The sequence below is a fragment of the Orbicella faveolata genome, unplaced genomic scaffold (assembly GCF_042242905.1).
Source record: "Orbicella faveolata isolate gen_17 unplaced genomic scaffold, um_ofav_v1 contig_46, whole genome shotgun sequence".
Classification (NCBI taxonomy): Eukaryota; Metazoa; Cnidaria; class Anthozoa; order Scleractinia; family Merulinidae; genus Orbicella; species Orbicella faveolata.
The window spans coordinates 16,855,117-16,875,000 of record NW_028301576.1 but is presented as its reverse complement, the minus strand read 5'-3'; the positions used below and the strand labels follow the sequence as shown (position 1 = coordinate 16,875,000).

Here is a 19,884-nt window from a genome sequence, read left to right as displayed (position 1 = left end):
ATCACAGGAAAGTATAAATATTAAGGAGTTTATGCCAAAATGAGGAATATATCTGCCTGTTACTAGATGAGATATTGCCATGGTAACGGCCTTAATCCAAAATTTGACAACCAAAAAATAAGCCTTATTTTATCAGTACCCCTACTGGTAAATTTCTACAGGGAAAACTTTAAGAGATATTAACCAAGTCTCCTTTTCTAACTCACGCTCTATAGGGAGGGTGCTCGTAAATACTCTAGAGAGCCACCTTAAAAGAAAGTAAACTAGAATATCTAGAGAACAAGGCTGCTTCAATCTAAATTTCTCATGTAAACGTGTAGGACGATCCAGCGATGAAATCACGAAGAGCAACTGATTAAAGACACTTACATGAATCTAAGGCAATGAAGGTGTTCTAGGTATACAGCTATAACAAATTAACTGTAAGTTTGTACAACCTTGGTCTGAATTGATAGCAAATAGTTGTGCATGTGTTTGATTGTGTTTCACTCTCTTCATTTGCTCATAAATCCATTAAAAGTAAAAGTGCAACATTATATGTTATACGAACATGACGTTAAATTAGTATATAACGAAGTCTACAGTTTTCCATATTGGTCACACATGCGAAAAGCTACATGTGTTTCACATAGGTTTGCAGTCTCAGAAATGACTTCTACAGAGATGAAGAAAATCTGGACAAAGGGAAATTACTCCCACATGCCCTCTTAAAAATTTCAATTGGGAGCTAACTTTCGTCACAAATCAATCGTCGTAAAAGGCACCGGGTTTAGAGTTGTTTTGTCATTTGGGTCGATGTCGTTTTTCCTCACAGGAAAATTTATGTAGAATTTTTTTGCCAACAAAATTTGAAAATGAGATTTGGGAAGCCAAGCAAGATTTATATCTGTTCCATTTACCAACAATTATGCTTCTGTAGGAGGACTGGACCAAATGTTACAAAGAAACTCGAATTCTTTTGTTTCATGCTTTAACTGGTTGAAATATAATACATTATTTTCTGCAGTCATTTTGGAGTGTGATATGGTCATGTCGCTCTCATCTGTCAGTTAACATCTGATATCAAAAACAATGGATTATTTTTTCAACTGCACTTGGTTTATTCCAAAAAGGAGAAGTCACACTTGAAGCACTGTCTCAGATCCCAGTTTCTGTACAATGAAGTAGTTAGAATTGTTGCTAATTTTCTATTAGGTGGCATGTTATTCTAACGGCCACTAAATGCTTTTCCTTCCACCTTTATCAGACAGCATTTTGCCAGATATTTGGCTTCAAAGTTTTACAGTACCCAGTTATACTCCATGGTGGGGAGACTCTGTGAGAGCAAAGAGCTCTCCCCTCGAACATCAGACTGGCTCTGGCCAACACTGTAACATGAGTGGTTAATTGAGATCCCACAACACTGATCATTGGGCCATTGCATCTCCCATATTAATTTTGGCTTACATATATTAAGAGTTGTGAACTTTTGTTGTTGTTGTTGTTTTTTTTTTATTGATGCAAGACCACCCTAAGAAATTTATAAAGTATTCATTATTCCTGGTGGAAGACTTGCTCACAAGTCAGCTGCAAAAGCAGAACTCAGAAAGTGCAAAATGTCTGCTATGCTCAAACCTTGGGTTCTAGGAGGTCAAAGTAGAGGAGCCCAAGCTCAACTTGTTACACTTGCAAGAAACCACATCAAGTGATATCCTAAGGCTTATGGTGCAGATTTCTCTAGCTACCATGTTTCAGCGGGAGAAGTTAATTTATTGTTTAGTATTTAGGTTTTGTCGATTTTCACCAAGTAGAATGGTGGATGGAGGGTTTTTTTTTAACTCTATGTGAACCAAACCGGCAGTGTTTAATTTGCTGTTGTGTGCAGGGTTTAGCACAACTAACAAGCCATGTGTTATTTCAAGTGAACAGCAAGTGTTGCACTAGTCTAAAATCCCCACGGGTTAATGTTTGAAAAAATTATATTCATCGATCGTCTGATTTACAAGCACCAAATCAGAACCTAGTGTATTGAATAAAGTAACCGAATTCTTTGAGCTGTTTACAACCACATTCTTTCACTTCTCCAACCAGATGTTGTCGAAGTTTGGCATTTGGGCTTCAAAAACTAAAGAATATTTGCCTTGTCCAATTTCTTTCACTTGGTCGTTCCTGCAGTCTGCTTGTTTTTATTTACATTGCATTTTTATTTATTTTTATTTTTTTCCCTTATCTTTTTCCCCCACAATAATGACAGAGGTTGGATGAAAACCAGGGTATGAAGCTAGTAAAAGGCGGACCTGGCTAACATACTGTAATTTATTTATGCCTGCATGTTTACTTGTCTTGGTTGATTGATTGTAATTTGAAATTCATGCTTCCGATTGGCTAAATGGTACAGGAGGAAAATTCCTCCAGTAAGTTTGGCACATTGCAGAAGATAAAACTGGACAGAGACTATGTCAACTTAAACAGACTTCAGGAAAGTCTAGCCTAATGGTTACACAGTACACTGTATGGATGTTCAACTAAAACTGAAAATAGCTGAAACAGGTACATTTCATTATACTAACAACCAGGCAAAAAGGAGACAAAACCTGATAATTGGTGAATAGTCCAATCATGGCATTGCTGTTTTCATTTTTATTTCTGCTAGCATGTAACTCTCCATCCAAACAGCCCATTTACAGAGCCCTGACAGTTGTTTTAAGAGTTTTATTGTAAAATGGGTTCCGCAAATGAGAAGAGATTGATCATTATGATAAGATTAGTAAGGATGCTATATGTAAATTAATCTAGGATATGGGTGGGAAAATGTTACCATCTTCCAAGTCTTGCCAAGGAATGTTGAATAATTATGTTTATTGATTAGATTACATGAAATTAAATCTAGTAGATCCTGTAATCTAATTAAACTAATTTAGTAAATGTTTGCAGACTTGATTTTCACCTTAGTTTTTTTGACAGAAACCTACAAAATTTGTGAAAATTAGGTCTTGAGAACATGGGTACATGCCATGTGGCATGAGCTAATGTAATTCACTGTCTATTAATGCACATCTCAGAGTGACAATAATTACTATTTTTGGCCCGAAAATGACAAGGTTACAGCAAAAAAGAAGTTCTATTTTTTTATTTGAACAGAATTGAATGGCTGAGTGCTGACATTTTCCTGTTTCCCCCTCATTTTTTTCAGGTGCCTCAACAATGGAAGATGATGTTAAAGAATACAACAACGCAGGAAGGCCTGCTGAAACAAGGGAGGAAGAGCAAAAACCAGACTCTGTTGAAATGCAATCTAGCCAAGAGGAGACCCAGTCAAGACCACGCTCAAGAACCCAAGATGACAGAATTATAATGCATTCACTGTTGAATGAAACTCTTGAAACCCAAATTCTTAACACTGTGAGAGATATGCCACACCCTTGCACATTGAGCGATATTCTCCACAATGTCACCAATACCTGTGAGAAAAGTGTAATTGAGTGTATCAACAAAATCGAGCGGGCAAGAAAGATCACCAGAATTCTGAAAATGCCTCCAATGTGGGGAATTGCCAACGCAACTGGAGAACTTCAGGATAAAGTTGCTGGCGGGGAGACTGAGCAGACTCTGGTAGCAGACTATGAGTCAGATAAAGATGAAGAGGAATCACAGGAAGAGGTCACTGGTGGAAATAAGAGTCTGCTTCGCCAAGATAAAGACAAACGTCCAGATGAGAGAATAGATGTAGTTGATGGACATAGAAAGCAAGACCCAGCAGTACCAAACACAGAAAGCGTCAAGTCATCCGAAGAACCCTCTACGCTAGCAAATCAGGCAATGTCACCCAGTGATCCTGGCGGTTGTGAAAACACCTCTGGTCCATCAAGCTTGCCTTATTTGGCTGGTGAGGAGCCTGGCTCTATAGGCTCGCATAGACCGCCTGCATCTTCTGTTTGTCAGATAAAATCCCTTCCATCTACTACTCATGGCAGGCTGGTCCAACCTAGTCCATCTTCACATGCACCACCTCCAATCCCTGGGGGATCTGTACGATCATCAGGAGGCCCACCTCCACCTCCCTCAGCTCACCTGGTCAGCGCCTTGATGTCCCAGTGCACTAGAAAACCTTCCCCTGTGGTCATGTCAGCAAGGCCTACCTTCTCGCCTTCTTTCAGTTTAAACCAGCAGTCTCCAAGGACGCATCACCTCGTCCACTGATGCAGTCATTTGGTCCTCGATCGACCCGACCTCAGATGTCAGCTCCAAGATTGACCTCAGCTTCCTTGATGGATCGTGAAACATTAGATTGCAATCCAACCAAGATGATGCCACCATTGCTTGGTTCTGTTCGCCAAAATGATGTTCGACAAAACCAGGGTTCTAAAGCGGGGAATCCTAAAGAAATACCTGCTGCACCTTCAAAGAAGGATGAAGCCACATTTGTCTCCAGCCAGTCAAGCAGGGCAAACTTTGAAGGACACATGCAACTACAAACGAATCATTCTCGTCATAATACATATGGACCAACTCCAGCAGATACAACCCAATTGCCACAGGCAACAGCTCCTTTCGTTGGTCAAGGTTCATCTGGCAATTCCTCCAAGCCGGGAAATTCCAGGCTTCCACCCCCTCCTTCCGCACATCTTTTCCAAAACCTGGTTAATCGAGGTCCCCAAGCAGTGCCCACTTCCAGCAAGAGTCCTATGGCCGTTACACCTCAACAAGCTTCAAGACTGAGTGATCTTGAAACAAAAGTACTGGACTTTATGAAGCGGGAAAGGAAATCGTGTGAAACACTTCATCTGGCCCAACAGTTTGGTTTCCATAGAAAGAAGGACATCAATCCAACTCTCTACAAACTGCAGACATTAGGCTTGATTTACAAAATGCACGATCATCCTCCGACCTGGAAAGTGCGACAAGAAGTAAGCTCGCTGACTTTTCAAGGTTCAAAAGCAGCTGAATCTGGTTGTAGTGAATCTGCTCAGAAGAGACATCACCCTGATGCCGATGAACAAGGACAAATACACCTAGGCGTGAAGAGGCATGCTGAACAGAGACAGTCTTCCTCATCACCTCCTAGAGCAGGGTCGAGTTTCTTTGAACCACCACGGCCTGCTCCTACGAGCTACATGTCCAGCCCACAGTTACCACCTGCAGCCCTAACTATTCCCCCCATGTCCAGCAACAACCTTCCAGATGTACTCTCCAGTGTTGCTTATGCCGCCATCAACAAGAATCCCGTCAGTGCCCTCAACGAGTATGTGCAGAAAAACAAGATGGAGCTGACATTTTAGACCGTCAGCCAAGGTCGTGCCTTCGCGATTGCCGCTAAGATCAATGGAAAGCTATTCCCTGCTGCAGAAGCACGAAACATGAAAGATGCCAGACGCGAGGCAGCGGATGTCGCACTGAGGGCATTGCTTGGCGGGAGTGCAAATTTGGGTGCTGAGGAGGGGTCGCCCTTGAACATTACTGACCCCCCTGCAAGCGTTTTGAGCAAAGTCCGCACACACTTCGATCTCATAGCTGCACTTTCACATCACACATTTCTGCAAATCGCGGCGTCAATTTCCGATAAGTTCGCTGGGAGGAAGGTCGTGGCGTGTAACATCATGAAAACAGGCGCTGACGACTCTGGTCGAGTGGTTGCCGTGGGGACTGGTAACCGATGCGTGACAGGTCAGCATTTGAGCATGGAAGGAAAGGCAGTGAATGACTCTCACGCCGAAATAGTGGCTCGGAGATCTCTTTTGAGATTCTTCTACGGACAACTAAGCAGTTATTACGATGGGAAAGAATCCATTTTCGCACCGAGCAAAGGCTCTCGAAGACTCTTTGCCCGTGAGGATGTGTCATTTCATCTGTACATCAGTACAGCTCCTTGCGGAGATGGTGCTTTGTTTACGCCCCGTGAGGAACCCAACAAGGACATGTCAGAGCACTCAACAGAGCACAATCCTACATTCACGACCAAGCAACAGGGCATCTTACGAACAAAGATTGAAGATGGTGAGGGCACTACTACAATTGACCCCTCCGACGGAATTCAAACATGGGACGGGCTCTTACGTGGCAACAGATTACGCACCATGTCGTGCAGTGATAAAATATGCCGCTGGAATGCCCTTGGACTTCAAGGCGCTCTCCTGAGTCACTTTATTGATCCCGTTTACTTGGCATCGCTCACTCTGGGCTACTTTTATGATCACGGTCATCTTTCACGTGCAGTTTGCTGTCGCCTTCAACACAACAATAACCTCAACACCCAGCTGCCAGCCCCATATCACGTGAACCACCCGTGGCTTGGTCGTGTTACGGCATACGAGCCTCCACGCGAGACAGAAAAGACCAACAACCTCAGCGTCAATTGTTCCATGGGAGACACGTGCACTGAAGTGACTGATGGGCGCACGGGAGCGTGTATGACACGAACACAGAACAGTCCCACGACCTCGCGTATCTGCAAGGCCGCGCTTTATGCGTCGTTCAAGGCGATTGGTGCCAAAGCTGGCCGTCCAGAACTTGTGGATGTTGAAACTTATCGCGACGCTAAGAAGATGGCCACCGATTTCCAAGAAGCCAAACAGAAACTGCTCGATCATTTTAGATCCTCGAAGTACGGTCCGTGGGTTAGTAAGCCGATGGAACATGAAATGTTCTAACTGATTAAAAAAATGTCCTCTCACAAAACATTTTCTCGATGAGAAGTACAGAATGCCAATAATGTCGGCAACCAATTTGTTTTTAAGGGATAAAAACCTTACCCGAGCACACAGATAATCGAGTTCGTCAGAGAACTGACTGAGATTTAATTTATCGTGAAAAACACTACTCTATAAACAATACTACGTTTGCTCATGTTAATAAGCTGTAAAACCAGCTGTACAGTGTATATTTCCGTTTATCATAACCAAGAGCAGTACAGCACAAGTTTCAGAGACTTGAAAGACGTTTTAAAGTTGCAATAAGAATTTTTTTGTACGTGTTAAAAAGGTACTTTCTTTCGTTCGCGTTCAGCTCCAAAATACGCGGAACTTGGTCAGTTCACCTTTTTTTTTTTGTACCTCCTGGAGGACGTGAATATCAATATATTCGATTTGTAACTGAACGCCGTCTTTGACATCTTTAAATGTTTTCCCGAGGATAAAACAAAAGTGCGTAAGCTCCCTATTTAAAACATGGCTAGTTTCGCGCACGCATGGTGTCAACTAAAGGGTGGTTTTCGCATACGCAGTCGCGGTAAGGTGCTGCTAGATAGCGCTTTTTGTTAGAGAGAAATTTTCCTAACAAAAGGCTCTATCATCATGTTATGTCGGCTTGTGCTCATGTGCTGGTGATAATCAGCCTAAACTGGCGTTTTGCTGTTGAGATTTGTTGTGTTTGTGGCTTCGTGGGATGCCTGCAGATATTTAAAAAAAGTTTATTTTATATGTAAAGGTTGAAAGAAGAACTACATGAAAATACAAGACTATATAAATATGATTCCAGTGCTACCCTATACTAATTTTGGACTGATATTCATATTAAATAGAAAGGTTTTAGTAAAAAAAAGTCACTATTTACGAATTTTATAGAGGATAAGTGCTCTTCACTCGCCAGAAAAGTGGACAACTTGACGAGCTATATCCAAATTTTCGAAGATTTCTAACCGGGAATATCCGTTAATTTTCCTCCCTAAATTTTGGGAGGTTGGGTTGAATGGTTCGCATATCGGGAATTCAAAAATTTAGTTATTTTCTGGAAATTTTCCAAGGAAATTTTCGTACGATTTGCCCTATTTCGAACGTTACGGAATTTTGTATTAAGAGAATTCCAAATTGGAGAGTGATATCGATTGTAACTGATGCCAAAACCCAAATGGATAAAATATTATTCCTATAAAAAAATGCACAGTTAGTATTATTATTTGGCATATTATTTTCTAGAAAACATGGTATTTCAAAAGTTTAAAGTTTTGTCACCATCCCGTTTAGTTCAAAGTTCTTAGTTCTGCCATTCGTGTGTTCATGTTCCTTTTTAACTGCAACTCCATTCATTTTAACATCGCCGTCTCCATGTAACCTATGATGAATTGTCCCGTTGCGGTTTATATCTCTCAGAGTCATTGTTTGTTCCTGAGGGAAGGAATATCGGTTGTTATGGAAACCAAGCTCTTCTAAGTCTGTGGATGCCACGTGACGGGCGGCGACGTTCCATTTTGCATTTTGATGACGTCTCAGTAGAAATGAATACTGCGTGTTGAGTTGGTCTTCTTCTCCTTTTTTGAACTTTCGGTGAACTTTCCAAGCGTTCCGTGCTTATCGCCGAATTTTATCATAACGATTACAACGCAAACCTCCAAGAAAACAGCAAACACGCAGAACGCTATTACGATGACTACTGCCATGAACAAACCACTGAAATTTATGATCCCGAGCCGGTTAAATGGCTTCAAATCGCAGCTCTTTTTATTGAACCATCGACTCTCTATGGCATGAATCGAGCCGTTCTCTCGATGCTTTAACACTGCTTGATTGAGGTCTTGTAACCATGGCGACCCTTTTTGTAACGCGAGTCCCAGTCCAAAGTTAAAGAAGTTTGGCCCGGCAAGACTATATGAGCAGTTTTCGTCGTTGTTAGCCACTTGGCTGAGTGAGAGATAATCTCCGACTAGGCCATTAATTTCCCTGCAAAAGACGGTAATAGTTACAAATAAATGTCTAGCAAATTACCTTACAGAATGGGCCATTTCCCCCTATTAGGAATCGTGATAGTTGTACCATGATTCCCTGCGTGCGCGACTCATAGAGGGGATGAGTTATGAGGAAACAATAACCAATGTTTTGGGCCGAACGTACAACTGTACAAGGCGTTTACTTCTAAGAGCACATGGGGCCCAGGCAAACCGTTTGTGTGCTGTGCACATTTACAAATATTTTTTTAGCAAATGTATGGGATTTACAGAACACTTCGCAGAATTGCATAAAATCACGAATAGATGAACAAATAGTTGCTTAATAAAAGTAAAGGTATCTTTATTATGGGGTACTGTCGTTCTCTTGGCTCAAAATTGCCAATTTCAGCAGGCTTGAAGGATTCAGGTTACGTTCGCTGTTTACTATTCATATGATAATAATAGGGTGGAAAGTTCAACGGCTCGAAACTGCAACAGCTCCAGCGCCGAGGTGGTTTTCGACCGTAAAAATACCATCGCTCGGCTTCCAAACTAATTAAAACAGCAGAAAAGAGGAAAGCTCCGCGAATCTTCTTGTATCATTGAATCGGAAATTCATCCAAACGGCCAATTACTAGCCTTCGAACAAAACCCAGGACCGAAAATTTCCAAGCCGTCAGAATGCGTAGTTACAAAAAGTTGTGCCGGAGGGAAATCGCTATTCCCTGGCATCTGTCTGATTGGATGCAGTTAAACAATGGCCGTTAAAATATAAGAGAACCATAAACAAACTTAACTCAGATAGGTCGCCGGATCCGAGATTCGAACCCGTGCGCCACTGGTTAGAATTAAAGCGAGTGCTCTCATTGAAAACGAGCGCTACCCCTGTGCCATCTAAATAAAACCCAATAATATGTACTGAGAAACTTAGAACAATGTAAGTGGTATCGAGAGAAACAAAAAAACTTCCTTATTGACAATCCTCGCAAGGGACTTATAGCATAGTACTTGAATCCAGTCCAGCGCAGACGGCATCTTGGAGAAACGTTTGACAAAGCCTCGTTTCCAGGGTCTCTCGTCTTCCCGCCGTGAAACGGAAAAAAGAAAAAATCCTCTCAGCTACGGTTCATGTTCTCTAGGGTTAGCAGAAGTTGGTGATTTAATATTGATGAAATCCTCAACAGTGGACATCCTAGATTTCTTAGAAATGTACCAGGATTAGGGAAAAAAAGCTTGGAGACTCAGCATTTTGTTATCCTTGCCTCTGGGTCGGGTTGTTCAAAGCCTGATTAAGCTAACCCAGGATAAGTGAGAAGTTTCATTTCAGTTTTTCAACTTTTAGGTGAGGTTTTCTGTTGATATTGTTTGTCGTTCAGTTTTGAGCTTGAGTAATCTCAAACTTCTCAAAACATAGGAAATGAAAAATATTTTTAAACAGGAACATTTAAAACTTCGGTCAACGTTTAATCCTGGGTTAGAGTTAACTGGCTTACAAACACCCAGCCCTGTTGCTAAAACTCCCTGATATGTATTCCTGACCTGTTTTTGAGCTTCTCAAGGCCATCTGCAAAATTCTTTACGAAGTTGACCTTCAGGTTTACATGGTAGATCTCTCGAAATATTTTCTCGCTGTGAAATTTGAAGTAGCTTGCCTCTTGAGAATCCTTCTGAATTCCAAGCCTAAAACCCTTAGGTGGAGCAAGCGACGGGTGTCGGATTTGCGGAAAAGAAAGAACAGAAAGCGATAAATTATCTTGGGGATAGATACATTAAAAATATCTCGCCTTACTCTTTTTGGGGGGGGGTGGGAAGGGGGGGGTGCGGAGGGGGCGGTGGGGGCGGTGGCCCCATGGTTAACCGCGCTCGATTCCGGATCGAGCAGTCTAGGTTCGAGTCCTGGCAGGGGACATTGTGTTATGTTCTTAGGCAAGACACTTTACTCTCACAGTGCCTCTCACCACCAAGGTGTATAAATGGGTACCGGCAAATTTAATGACTAGCATCCCATCAAGGGGGAGTAGAAATACTCCTAGTCGCTTCATGCCACAGAAATAGGGATAAGCTCCGGCCTGATGGGTCACTTGGTGTTAAAAGACTATGTGAAATTTTCCAAACGGCAAACTAACTTCAAAGAACAGCTTTGTTCCCAACGATCAAATTACCTTCGCGTCCCTTATTCCACTGATGGGAAGCTCAAATTTTTCTTGAACTAAGAAAGCCATTAAGTTGGCACAATACGTATTGACAACAATCAAGGCGAAAAAAGCGGGAAAAGCGGAGACACATCTTGCACTACCGCTATGAGGAGTCTTCTCAGCTCCGATGTCCTTTCCAAATACCACGCCCCATACGTAAGTCATGGAATCTAATGAGCAGACAAAAAAAAAAAGCATTGTTATTGAGCTCAGACGTTGTTTGTTCTATCACGGAAACAAATGTTTTAGTTATCCTCATAACAGGGAAACTGTAAATGTTCAATTGTCGCATTGGAATAATACCAAAACATCTACGAGCCAAGTGAGCAGGTGGCGAAATTATTGCTTTTATTTCACTTTCAGAATTTTTTAAAGTTTTTCGAAGGAACTGGAGTTGATTTTCCTTAGTGAGATAAGAAAAGTTGCAAACTGACATACCAGCATCTGTAGAGCTAAAGGAACCTCAAGAAAACAGTTAAGGGTAGAAGAAAAAATCATCAGACTTTTAGTTTCTTTGTTTCTTAAAATTGTGTTTTTGTTACGCCAGGGACAAACCAAGCGACATTTATTTCGCGAAACGTACCCCTCGAATCCAGTTTTATAGGATTTTAGGGCGTAGCTTTAATAATAACTCTTTTAACGTTGAAAGTTTCAATGACTTAATTCTCGATCTCAGTCAAGTTTGTAAAGTTACGCATTCATGTTCAAGCCAAACTAGTTCCCATTCTCTATCATGTAATGAGTATGATATTCAACATAACGTAAAGACCCTGGAAAAGAAGTGATGCAATGAGAAAGAAAGAAAAAAATAAACCAAATGAGATGCGATTCATACCCAATAGTGTGAAGCCATCCTCTTCGCTGTCCATTTTCATTCTGTGCCCCATGGGACTTTTCCTGTCAATCCACCAGATCACGACTAAAATAAAATTAATGAATCCAAGGATGGACAATCACAGTTGATACTGAAACGGCTCCAGCCATGAGTTCCACTGAATATCTGCACAACAAAATTAATCTGCTTTAGCTACTGACGTGGTCAGTTCTTTTCAGAACTACCCTCACCCCGGACGATCACACTATACGAACTACTGACAACTTCTTTTTTTGTACTAAACCAGCTGAGCTCTAGCAGTGTTCATGATCATAAAGCGTAACATCTCTCGTTGTTTCTGGTAATGTTGAATCAGTTGCTTTTCCCTGGAATAGGTTTTCAAATGACAGATGTCAGGTGAGGTGTCAGATGAAGGGCTCTAATGCAAACGATTACGTTCGCAGAGTAGTCAGAGACGACAAATTGCGATTCCCCAATACCAAAGATGGAAAGTGATTTACTTAAATGTTTGGGCCCATATTGAGTTTACAATCTTGGAATGGTTTCCGAACGTCACTTTGTGTGTTTATAATCTACTGCAGGTCGGGTTTTTGGGTGCTTTACAAGATCCGAGGGGAAGAAAAGTGAGGGAGTTAATCCTCTTTATAGGCCTTATTCTTGATGTATTCACTCACCAATTCTTATTTAAACTCACTTCTGTGGTGTGGAAAATCCCAAAAGGGTCTAGAAACAGTCACTCTTGTGACGCGACCCTCAGGCTTAGTAAATAAGTTCAATGTTTTTCCTCCTTTTTGTCTCCGTATTTTCCCTATGTCGATAATTTGAAGTATTTTAGTAAGAAAGGAGTATTTTTTCAAACTAGGCTCTAAGGTTAAACCGTACCTTAACAACAAACAGTTATCAAAATTCTCCACACTTTTTTTTTAAGAAAGATGTGAGCTCTAAGAGTCATACGAGATAGGTTTGGAGATAGGTAATCGTTCTAACCTTCATTGGCTTCTACATCCTTTAAAACCAATATGTTTAAAGCCAGGTGAATAAACGGATGTGCAAAGTCAAGATACTCTTGTCTAATAGCATTCATTGATATGTCGATGGCAAGATCCGCCTGTCCAGATAACACTTCTTGAACAATTCCATTCCACGCTTGTTTCTCCTTGTCAAAGTCGCCGTAATTCCCATCTGGCGTGAAGTAGATTTTGCTGTGAAATCCCAGTTCTTTCTGCATCATGACAAGCAAATCAATGGAGACGCCAAAACAGCAAAGCGTAGTCTTGTTGATCCGACTTGAGTTATGAAACTTGTAGCAAAGTTGGCTCCTTCCAGTGCAGTAATGCACTCCACAACTGTCCAACCGAGGGTCCTCAATCTGGACCCAAGGGTAGTACTCATTTATGAGCACTCGCGAAGTGTGGGTCACTGGTACAGTTGGTGCTGTGATGGCACTTCCATTAGGGCCCATGAAGGTGTCCAGAGCAAGACCTGTCGATGTGCTTAATCCGATGAGGGTCCAGTGTTTGGCCCTATTCACATCGAGTCGAAGGTTCCATATTTCAAAGGTTGTCTCTGATTTCTCATACAGAGCAGGTTTCACAAACATAGAGCTTCTTCCTTCGATGAATGTCTCTCGTAGGTGTCTTTCATGCAAGAATAATAATAGCACAAAGTCATTAGCAAGGTTTACAACATTTATCTAGAATACTGTCGCTTGTGGTTCAGTAATTTTACGTTTTGTGAGATTAGCGATGCATAGCAATTCACTTTAATTTGAAAATTAGGTATGGAAAGATATTTGGTGGTTGAAGGTTTGGATGGGGTTCATAATTAACTGAGAGCTGATATATGATTATCCAAATTTTTACCTGCTGTGGAAGCCATGTTTCTTAACATGATGTTTGAGATTCGCAGAATTTAGCGATAGCTGAGAACTGAGAAATTAAGCATCTACCATTTATCATATAATAAGTCAGATTATTCTCGCATTTTGATTGTTTTTTTTTTACTTGATCTACTGGAGGACAGATGTATAGAAGACGCCATTGACTTTTTGTTTTTGTTTTTTTATAATGTAAAACAGATAGAATTCACGTTGCCGTGCGTCTGTTCTGTAATAGATCACAGAAGACGTCAAAATGTGGTAAGAACATCAGTGACACACTCGGTTATCGCGCCTCGTGTGCTACTTTTACTATCACTGAAAAGTCGCACGGCAACATGGAATCTATTTGTTAAACTGACACCCACATCATTGCAGATCCTCTAGGTTGTTTAGCGACGTAGACGCCTCGCAAGTCTTCGAAGAGCTATATGGAAGATTAATGGTGTAAACTTAACACTTTAAGCATTCGATCGAAATCATTGAATGATTTCGATCGAATGCTTGACAGTAACTCGCAAAGACTAAGCTCAGCACTTCTGAGGAATTATATCATTTTTACACCGAAAATGTTGCGAAAGCTGACCGTAAAACTAACGGTTAAGATCCGCAGTCTCTCTTGGCTTCAACATTCATTCGACTTCAAAACTTAAAGGGCTCTTAATAAATATAAATTAAGCACACAAAAGTTTGTTCCCGCATTAGATCACAACTGATTTTTGGCACTGATCTAACCCGCCTCTGGCGGGTGATAGCTGATGGCCAGTGATAAAAGTTGTCGACAACGTTTTCCTTCGTCTGTGGAGCCCTAAGTTGCAGGTGAATTGCAATCGAACGATCACACAGTTCAACTGCTAGCTTCGAATCACACACGTGCCAAAAGTCGGTTGAGCGATTCATGCTAAACTGGATAGATATTACATGGATAAAATAAGTCGTTCAAGGCTTACATCTTGACTAGATCCTGTATTTCCCTTGAGCTTGTATTTGCCTCAAAACATGCATCTTCTTCTTCGATCTGATATGGAGTTTTTCTTTGCGCCCTCTCAAATGCAGTTTGAAACAGAAGAAAGGCGTCATAAATGGCATCCGAATACAAGGTATCTTCGAGGTTCACTTCTCTCTTTCTTGCGTTTATTTTAATCAAGCCAGCGGGAAGAACATCAAGATGTGATATTCCGTATTCTGTTATGTGAGTTAAAATCCATATTGCGCCGGTCGCATTGAACTTTTTCATCGCTCGAAACAAAGGCTCATTGTATTTATCCCTGCTATGGACGACGACAACTTCGCTTTGCTGTGAAATAGTAGACTTTATCTCGGTTTCTATTGAGAGCGAGCTATTTCCAGCAAGCCAGAATATCTCTTTAATCAACCATTTCTCGTCTTTTGCCATTCGTGCCATCGAGTCAGCAAGCGCTTCTCCGTCGGAGTCAGCGGATAATACCAAGCAGAGGCTGCTCCTCTCTATCTCTTTCATGAATTCCCAAATGACTTGTGCGTAATAATTTATCGAGGCTACGGCGACTCTGGTAAAATCAGCAGGGCTCTCCTGGAAAATGATGGAGGAGAAATTTAAATAAAAAAAAAAAAAAATAATTATAACAAGCTAGATATCAGATTTTCAATGTGTGAGGTTCTTACCTGCTCACACAAAAACGCATGAAAGTCTTTAAGTTCATCTTGTCATACGAGTTGACAAGGCCCCCTCTTTTAAATTAAGCTGAAATGAATATTCCAAGTGTCTATAATATACAGTTCACCAGTTGCACGAGTTCAGTTGTTTATATTGTACGAGTTGACATCGCCCCTTCCTTAAATTTGGGCTGATATATTTTGAGTGTCTATAATGAGGTGCAAAGTACTATGCAATACCTTATCTTATCTCACTGAAAAGTACCACATCCACCACTTGAACCAATCGTGGAAACGGTGAGCTTAATTTTACGACTCGTCCCAGTCTTACCACTTGAACGACTTGAATCATGGCCTTCACGACTTGATCTAGTGGTCATGACTGGTGGGTATTGGACAACCCACCGTCCAATAAGGCTTTCCTGACAGTCGCTTGCGCACTGAAGTGGTAGCGAAGTCGAGTTATTCGAGAGTTAGAAGGTGAAACGAATTCCTCATTCAGTGATTCGTTTTTCATCATCAATATTTGTCATTTGTTCTTTCAATTTCTGAGGCAAGTACGCAATACCTGACCGAAGAAATCATCCAAATGAGGCGATAGTTGCACGAACGTCTCCATATTAAGTGTTTATAACTACGGACATTTTATACAGAAGCTAATCATAACAGAGCATTTCACGAAGGTGTTCGTTTAAACAGGCACTGACGAAAAAGAAGACATTGCGAATCGCAAAAGTTGATGAGCCAAATGAGTTTTGAAATGATGAAAGCGTTGAATAATGAGGAAACTTAACTCAGCTCAATTCAGTATATTTAGTCAGACACTAATTATTTAAGTATTTGCCACACATTAGTCTTTTGAAATTTTGTGAGACTTCTATCAGAACTAAATTTTAATTTTACCCCTATTTTTATTGTTTGTTTCGCATTATATTTATTCGTTCAAAACATACTTTTTTTCAGCATAAGCTCAAACCTTCACACTTTGCCGGACACTTGTCGATATTTAAGCATGTTTGCTGTCTTCGCTTGTTTTGATATTGACGTGAAAGCAGTGTTTATCCCGATAATCAATTGAATGGTTTGTTTTTAAGCATGAATGGTCGCGTGATGAGCAGTGGAGCGGCACAACGACATCCTGACATGATATTTCCGGAAATCAAAATGGCTTAAGAACAACTATTCAGTTTACCCTAGTTTAAAGAAGCTTCACATTTAAATTCATTTGTATAATCCAACGTGGGCAAAAAATGATTAGGTTTTTATAAATGGCTTATCAATGGCTAGCAATTAATGGAACAGTTCGTAACAAGGTAGGAGATAACAGTGCATAATTAGCGCCATATTGTAATTGATTCAGTTGATTTTGTTCATGAAAAACATTATATTTTCTTTGTCATATAATTCTTACAGGTTTAGAGTTTAGATCATAGACCTCCCTAAAATAACGAAATAAATAGGTTATTTCAAAAAAACCCGGCTGGATTTCTGCCATGAGAGAAGTTATAATTTTACAGTTGATTATTTTATGGACATTCTAAGCTTGCGGTAACCAGTTTGCGGTCGAGGTTGATCTTACTGTTAACCTTTTTGGCACAAAAAAAATGGCCAAACGAAAATGAGAGGTGACAAAAATAGTTTCTGGTACAAGAACGTTCCTTTTTCGCGAAGCAGAATTGTTGTATTAAAAGCGTAACCATCGAAAATAAAAAAATATGTTTATATTGAATAGGGACATGTTTCCGCTTTGCACAGTGTTTTACGCACGTCAGTAATCCAGAAACCTTGAAATCAACCACATTAAAAACATGTGCTACTCACACCCCGAAAAAACACTTGCGAAGGAATAGTAACTGAATTAGACTGTCCAGCAGATCTAAAAAATATATCTAATGCAAAAAAAGTGTATTTTACACAAGGCCGCTGGCTTGAAAGTGTTGTTGTTCTTGATATTAAGCATATTTTTAATTCATTTATTTTCACCTTAACGTATCTGTGTTCTGAGTTGTTCGCTTCTCTGGAAGACACCAATAGTTGGAATCCCCGATCGTTCCAAAAGAGACGAGAGAAATGTAGAATCACTGTTGATATCCACAAAAATTGCACCTTGAATTTTCGATGAGATATTCCAGACAATGGAAAGCGAGTCATTTAAACCAATCTGACTACGTCCTGAGTTGGTCATATCTCGCCACCATGGATTATCGTAAAACGTTATATTTTCGTTCAGCAAATTATTTTCCGGTTGGTTGACAAGAAAGTTTTCTTTTGAGTTTTGTACAATGCTGTGTAGGAAGCGATCAGAAGCGTTGAAAAAAATTGCAATGTTTATACTAATTTCCCCATCTGCACGATCTGTTAAAGCAATACTAATTTTTCGCTGAATTCCCAGCAAGAAGAAAACAAGAATACTGCCACAAAAAGCCATTGCAAAACCGCGTCCAAAAAAAACGCAGTGAATTGCCTCAAAGGTATTTCGTGTCTCATCAATAACTGAATTAAAACTCTCCTCCCCGGTAAAGTCACAGACTTCATCTCATTTCCGATGCAATATATATAATTACGTTTTCACGAAAAAACATTATGACATGAATTTTAACGTAAATAAAGGAAAACCAGCCCGTTGCCTGGCTGGTAAAGATAGAAGGTTTGAAACAATGACTCCAATGGGAACGCAAACAATACAAACTTTTATTGAAATGGTGTGAAAAGCGTTTGTTAATACCTCTGGAATTCGCACTAGAATTACAAAAAAGAAGAAGAGCCTCTTGCTGTCTTACTGACATACAAATGTATGCAAAATATGCACGATGTACATGTCATAAAATTCTTTGACATAATGATACTTGATTAAAATAAGAATCGCAAAAATACAGTTTTGCGGCACCAGTTCACGACTGTCAGATTCATTTTCCTGGGTGACAGAAGAAAAAATAAAAAACAGACAAAAAAAAATTGAGAAAAAAAAAAGGATATATACCGCGAGCATATGCCCTTGGCATTAAACCTCACTGAATAATTTCATTGCGTTTCTCGCAAAGTGCTCTCGTTGCCATGCAGATTGATTCCCACGCCAAATTCGATCGGGAAGAAAGTTTTCGTCACCTGATGAAAGCATCATAATATAGGTTCCTACGGCGTCAAAATTTACCAATTTCAAGTTATAGTTTCGTACATAATGCATTATCAAGGCTTTTTGTTTACAGACAAGCAGATCGTTTTTATGGTGCATTCAAATTCAAATTTGACTAGCTGTAACTTCCATTGAAAATAACAAACTCAGTTGCCATAGAGCGTGTTAATGTTTATGACATCAACAAGCACTTGAACAAATTAAAACAGTAGCCTCACAGTAGCATTTGAGACATTTGGAATATTCGATCTTCATTCGGTTCCGAGGACTGAAAAATTCTTCGTTAGCATACTAACATATGTGTTAAAGAAATAAATATGTGTGTGCGAAATAATTGTTTTGAATAATAAATGTTGATTCATTTTTTCTGCAAAGATCGTTACATGCAACGTTTTTGCATTCACTTCGCTATAGCTAAAGAATTCTATATCTCCGAAGGAACATTGTCAATACTTAAGGACGCCTGAGCCTTTCGGCACAATATTATATTGTTTCACCTCTCGCAAACATTTACGTGATTCTGGGTTAACATAGAATTATCACATAATTACATGTCACAACGTCACATACTATTAAATTCGTTCCAAACATGTGAAAAGTTGTCGCAAGCACGTGATTTCCTACGCGCTTGAAATTGTAAAATCTCCTTTACATGCTTTCTTTGCAAATAAAATTATTTTCTTGTTGTAAACCGTATTAATTTAGGAATCATGAAAAGGACATTTGGAGTTTTAAAATACCTTCATGTGTTTAGACAATTTAATCGGTTTTCATGCGCAAGAAAAACTATTTTCTCTGAATTTGATTTCCTTGATGAAATCAAAATAAGAAATGGTAACTGATATTTACGTCTGCTTTCTTGGAGATATATGAATTAACAGTTTTAAGGCTTTATGTAAGTCTGAAATTGACGTTTTTGTATAAATTATACTAGAAAAAGAGACGAATTAACGCCTTTTAAGAAGGTCTATTATTTTGAAGTCAATTTTCTCAACAAAAACTATTATCAGAAGATTCAAAGTACATTTGCAGCTATCTAGCTGTGACTAAACGATCGCGAGTTAATTAACGGCTTTCAAGGAAGCCTATTTATTTGAGATTGATTCTGTTTTCGTAAATTACAGTGAAAAGGACTCAAACTATAGTTGCCACTCGCGAGCTTCTTATGGTTGGACGAATTAGCAGTCTTTAACAATCCAAGGCCTTTTACTCTGTGATTTTGTTCGGCTGATTGCATTAAATGAACTTGTTTTATTAATGACGTTATTATGTTATTACTTGTCTCCACCCCATATCTTAATTAATCTGCAAAAACGTTAACTTTCTAACGAGTCCCTCTAATTGTTTACAGCTTTTATGTTTGAAAGACCAAAGTAAATAAACGAACTCTGCTAGTCTTTAGTCAACGGCACAACATCAGTAACAGGAGGCTTCATCTAACCCTCCTCTCCCATTGTCATGATACCACCTGCCGAATGAGCCTGGGAGCTAGCCGGCGTAGCGGGCGTGAAACAGCGAGGAGGAGGAGGGAGAGCGGTGGTTGAACAAGGGGGCGTTCATTTCCGAAAGCACGTGAAGGGATTGAAACTGCGA

At 40.0% G+C, this 19,884-nt stretch overlaps 1 protein-coding gene, 1 long non-coding RNA gene and 2 pseudogenes across 2 annotated transcripts in view; 2 read left to right on the top strand and 2 right to left on the bottom strand.

Annotated features, from left to right (window-relative positions):
• Window positions 1–19,884, bottom strand: part of LOC110040361 (uncharacterized) — a 237,806-nt gene that overhangs the window by 104,768 nt on the left and 113,154 nt on the right. The gene's annotated exons all lie outside the window — the stretch shown is intronic.
• LOC149098671 (uncharacterized) overlaps window positions 1–19,884 on the top strand; it is a 221,759-nt gene that overhangs the window by 167,574 nt on the left and 34,301 nt on the right. The window lies entirely within an intron of this gene.
• On the top strand, window positions 3,179–7,533 carry LOC149098674 (uncharacterized; annotated as a pseudogene).
• LOC110059080 (glutamate receptor ionotropic, NMDA 1-like) lies at window positions 7,911–18,027 on the bottom strand (annotated as a pseudogene).